The sequence below is a fragment of the Bos indicus x Bos taurus genome, chromosome 23 (genome assembly GCF_003369695.1).
Source record: "Bos indicus x Bos taurus breed Angus x Brahman F1 hybrid chromosome 23, Bos_hybrid_MaternalHap_v2.0, whole genome shotgun sequence".
Lineage (NCBI taxonomy): Eukaryota > Metazoa > Chordata > Mammalia > Artiodactyla > Bovidae > Bos > Bos indicus x Bos taurus.
The window spans coordinates 7,785,210-7,791,209 of record NC_040098.1 but is presented as its reverse complement, the minus strand read 5'-3'; positions in this window follow the sequence as shown (position 1 = coordinate 7,791,209).

The window sequence follows — 6,000 nt, the reverse complement described above, 5'->3', positions numbered from 1 at the left end:
TGATACATCTCCCAGAATAATGGAAATAAAAAAATTAAACAAATAGGACCTACTTAAACTCAAAGGTTTTTTGCATAGCAGAGAAAACAATAAACAAAAAGGCAACTCACAGATTGGGAGAAAATATTTGCAAATGATGTGACTGATAAGGGATTAGTCTCTAAAATGTACAAACAGCTCATGATGCTTAACAGCATCAAAACAAACAAGCCATTCAAAAAATAACCAGGAGACCTAAATGAACATTTCTGCAACAAAGATATACAGGTGGCCAACAGGCACATGAAAAGATGTTCAACATTACTAAATATTAGAGATATGCAAATCAAAACTACAATAAGATCCATCTCACACAAGCCAGAATGGCTGTCATCAAAAAATCCACAAACAGTAAATTCTGAAGAGGGTGTGAAGAGAAGGAAACACTCTTCCACTGTTTGTGGGGATGTAAATTGGCATAGCCACTATGGAGAACAATATGTGTGTGTGTCACTTGCTAAACTGGGTCCAACTCTTTGAGACCTCTTGGACTGTAGCCCACCAGGTTCCTCTGTCCATGGAATTTTCTAGGCAAGAATACTTGCATGGGTTTCCATTTCTTTCTCCAGGGGATCTTCCCGACCCAGGGATCAAACCCACATCTCTTGTGTCTCCTGCTTTGGCAGGCGAATTCTTTATCAATGTGCCACCTCCTTAAAAAACTAAAAATAGAGTTACTGTATGACCCTGGGTATGCCAGGGTATATATGCCCACTCCTATATATCCAGAGTGGGGCTGGTGCACTGGGACGGCCCAGAGGGATGGTATGGGGAGGGAGGAGGGAGGAGGGTTCGGGATGGGGAACACATGTATACCTGTGGCGGATTCATTTTGATATTTGGCAAAACTAATACAATTATGTAAAGTTTAAAAATAAAATAAAATTAGAAAAAAAAAAGAAAAAGCAAAAAAAATAAAATAAAATAAAGCCCTATACAAATAATATTCCTCCCCCCAAAAAAAAACAAAAAAAAAAAGAAAAAGATGATCCAAAAAGATGCAGGCACCACGATGTTCATTGCAGCACTATTTACAGTAGCCAAGACATGGAAGCAACTTTAATGTCCATCGACAGAGGAATGGATAAAGAAGATGTGGTACACATATACAATGGAATATTACTCAGCCAATTAAAAAGAAAGAAATAGTGCCATCTGCAGCAACATAGACGGACCTAGAGCGTGTCATACAGAGTGAAGTAAGTCAGACAGAGAAGGAGAAATATTTTATGACATCCCTTGTATGTGGAATATAAAAAGAAATGATATAAAGAAACTTACAAGACTCATAGACTTCGAAAACAAGCTTATAGTTGCCAGGGGAAAGGATGGGAGAAGGGGTGGTTAAGGGAGTTTGGATGGGCATGTATACACTGCAATATTTAAAAGGGTAAACAGAAAGGACCTATTGTATAGCACAAGGAACTCTGTTGAATGTTTTGTGGCAGCCTGGATGGGAGGGGAGAATGGATACACACATATATACGCCTGAATCCCTTCACTGTTCACCTGAAACCCTCACAACATTGTTATTTGGCTACACTCCTATACAAAATAAAAAGTTAAAAAAGGTTCATTAGCGTCCCAGTCTTAGATGGCAGCATAGGAATCACCTGAACTTACCTCTTTCCCTGGATGCACTAAATCTATTCCTCTACAAGAAATCCAGAAACCAGCTGCGTAAGGTCTCTACATTGGGTGGATGAGAAAATACCCATATTGAAATGGGCCTTGGCACACCCTCAATTCCTGGGAGCCACTAAGAACAAAGAAGGCAGTTTGAATGAGCACAAAGACTTGAGAGGAACACACAGCTCAGGCCAGGCTGAGTGATAAGGATAATCTCTCACACAAGGCCACTCTGTCCAGACTGAAAAGTGACTATTTTACCTAAGGCACAGAATTCAGCACAGAGAGTCAAAGAAAAAGAAGAATATATTTCAAAAGAAGATAGGATAAAACTCCAGCAACAGACCTTAATGAAATATAGATAAGTGATATACCTTATAAGGAATTCAAAATAGCAGTCAGAAATATGTTTACTGAAGTCAAGAAAGCAATGCATGAACAAAGTGAAAATTTCAACAAAGAATACAATGAAGTACACAAAAGAAAGAATGGAGCTGAAGAGAACAACAATTGAACTGAAACATTCAATAGAAGTGTTTAACAGCAGATAAGATAGAGAAAGAAAAAAATCAGAGAAATCAAAGAACGGGCAGTGAAACTCATCCAATCAGAAGAGCATAAAGAGAAGAAAAGAGTGAAAAAAAAAGATAGCTTAAGGGATTTATGGGGAAACACCAAGTGGACCAATGTTCACATGATAGGGGTGCAGGAGGAGAAGAGAGAGAGAAACGAGCAGAAAGCTTACTTGAAAAAGCAATGGCTGAAAGCTTCCCTAACGTGGGGATGGAAATAAACATCCATATTAACAAAATGAGGTATAAAAAAATCATGAAATCATTTTGACAGATACAGAAAAAGAATGTGACAAAATTCAACATTCATTTATAATAAAATGAACTCAATGAACTGGGTGCAGAGGGCACACAGTTCAGCATAATAAACTCTATATATGAGTCGCTCAGTTGTGTTCAACTCTTTGTGACCCCATGAACTGTAGCCCACCAGGCTCCTCTATCCGTGGAATTCTCCAGGTAAGAGTACTGGAGTGGGCTGCCATTTCCTCCTCCAGGCAGATTCTTTACCATCTGAGCACCAGGGAAGCCCCCTATATGTGATAAGCCCACAGTTAACATAGTATTCAATGGTGAAAAGCTGAAAGATTTCCTCTAAGATTTGGAACAAGACCAAATGCCCACTGTTAACCACTTTTCTTCAATACAGCATTAGGAGATCTGGCCAGAGCAATTAGGTAAGAATAAAAAGGCCTCCAAATCAGAAAGAAAGATGTAAAACTATCTCTATTTGCGACATGATATTATATACGTATAAAAACTCCACCAAAAACTGTTAGAACTAATAAAAAATTCAGTAAATTTTCAGGATACAAAGTTAATAGACTACAGTCAGTTGTATTTCTATTCATTAACAATAGACTATCAGAAAGAGGGCTTCCCTTGTGGTTCAGCTGGTGGAGAATCTGCCTGCAATGTGGGAGACCTGGGTTCAATCCCTGGGTTGGGAATATACCCTGGGGAAGGGAAAGGCTACCCACTCCAGTATTTGGCCTGGAGAATTCCATGAACTATATAATCGATGGGGTCGCAAAAAGGCAGACACGACTGAGTGACTTTCACTTTCACATCAGAAAGAGGAATTAAGAAAACAATTCCATTTACAGTTGCATCAGAAAGAATGAAATACCTAGGAATAAATTTAACGAAGGTAGCGAAAGCTATACAGCAAAAAACATTGATTAAAAAAACTGAATGAGACACAAGTAAATGGAAAGATATTTCAAGTTCATGGATTGGAAAAATTATATTGTTAAAATGTCCATATTACCCAAAGCAATCTACAAAGTCAATGCAATTCATATCAAAATTCCAATGAAAATTTTTCACAGAAATAGAACAAGCAATCCTAAAATTTGTATGCAACCACCAAAAACTCTGAAAAGTCAAAGCAACTTTGAGAAAGAAGAATGATTCTGAAGGTATCATGTGTCCTTGTTTCCAACTATATCACAAAGCTATAGTTATCAACACAGTATAGTACTGGTATAAAAACAGATACATCGATCAATATAAAAGAATAGAGAGCCCAGAAATAAATCCATAAATACCTGGTCAATTGATTTACAATGGAGCCTAGAATGTACAATGGGGAGAGGATAGTCTTTTCAGTAAATGGTGCTGGGAAAACTGAACAGCTATATCCCTTTCTTATATTGTATACAAAAATCAAACAGAGAAAGGCAAATACTGCATGGTATCATTTATGTGCTGAATCTTTTTTAAAAAATTCAAGCTCATAGAAACAGAAGAGAAAGGTGGTGGTTTGCCAGGAAGAACAGAGTGAGGTTGGTAAAAGGGCACATAATTTCAGTTATAAGATGAATAATGTTTTAGTATCTAATGTAAAATATGATGTCTATAGTTAATAACACTGTATTGTATAAACAGAATTTGCTAAGAAATTAGAACAGAAATCTTCTCATCAAAAAAAGGAGAAAAAGAAGAAAAAGACAAGTATGCTAATTAACTAGATGAAGGAATACTTTTGCATGTGTAATCAAATCACCATTACATACACATTAAGTATTTTATAATTTTATATGTTCATTATACCTCAATTAAACTAAATTTTTTTTATAAAAAGCTTTATCAGTAACCTCACAAAGTTTTACTCTGTCAGGGCATAAAATATTATTTCTCCAATTAAGCTTACATGAATTATATGGATGGTGCAAACTTCACTGGAGAAACATGACCTTTTCTAGATTTATTTTAGTGAACTGATCAACATACTTTTATTAGCAGTGGTATTTGAATTGCTTGAATCATTAGAAGGGGCACAGTTCTGCTCATTGATATCTTTTTCTATTTTTTATGCAGTGAGTCTTGGCTTTCAGTGAAGACTTAGTATCCATGCTACTTTAATTTATACAGTAGGCATTATAGCTATAGGAGTAATATAAGAAAAGGAGGATTTGTAGGACCTTCTTAAGTCCTTTCTGGATCAAGTTGGAAAATAAATGAAGCAAGAAATGAAGCCTCTGTGTTTATCTAAATGACTAAAAATTACATTTCAATCCAGTGAGATGATGTATGTTATGGTTCTTTAAACTAAAATGCATTGAGACGTCCCTGGCAGTCCAGTGGTTAAGACTGTGCTTCCGTTGCAGGGAACACAGGTTTAAAGGAAACTAAAAAGCCTTATACAAATGGACATCATTGCCCCAACCTGAGGAAGGGTGCTTGGGAGCCTCCTCTAGGCTTTGCCTGACATGTTCTGCTTTTTTGGAAGAAGGAGGTTGTGACACAGAGACAGAAAAAATAAAATGCACAGAGTGGTGGGTGCTATAGTTTTTACTGGGCTCCTCTGGTATATTCTCTTTCATGTCGAAAAATGTTGCTGTCTAACTTCTTCCAATCCAATGATTTACATACTGTTTACCCAAACAGAGTACACACTCCCCAGGCTTTATTTTGGCTGGTGACTGAGAAAAGAATACGGACAGTGACTAATGCCTAATGTGTCATTTTCTGTGGCACAGAAAGCTCTTTCCACTACATTAATCCGCAGTTTTCTTGACAGCTTTTTGAGGGTGGCATTTTTCATCTCTTTTGAAGATATAAAGAAAATGAACGCTGGAGTTAGTATGATTCACCCAAGATCTCATCCCTAGTTAGCAGCAGATGCAAAAATTCAAGGCAAAATTATGAGTTCTTTACACCAGCCTACATGACAGACAGTGCTTGGCTCATCTCCACCAAGGCAAAATGTTGTTCAATATTTGTCTCATCGTGAGCACATTTACAACACTGACAAAAACAGAAGAGCAGAGAAGCTGAACTGCTCATTTGTAACTTCTCCGAATGGAGGAGCTGATTAAAGTCTTCATCATGTGAAGTTGTAGACTGCTTACATATATTACAACCTATAAAGCTGGGTAAACAAATGTTTATGATTAATAAAAAACAGAAAATAGTGACTGAGTGGTTACCATCGGACCGACCTTAGCACAGACAACAATGATAATGTTGGACAAACATTAAGAAAAAGCTATCTGGGGTTTCACTGGTGGTCCAGTGATGACGACTTTGATGACTGCGAGGGGGCATGGGTTCAATCCCCATTCAGAGAACTAAGATCCCACGTGAATAAATAAATAAACATAAACTATAGGGGAAAAAAGCACAAGAAAAGACTATCTGAAGGTACTGGAGGGTGACCAAAACCAAGCGGAAACTGAAGGGGAGTCTACACCAGGAAGGGGAAATAACACTCGGTGAGGTTCTGTTTCATGGTTTTGACAAGTGTAGTCATTAT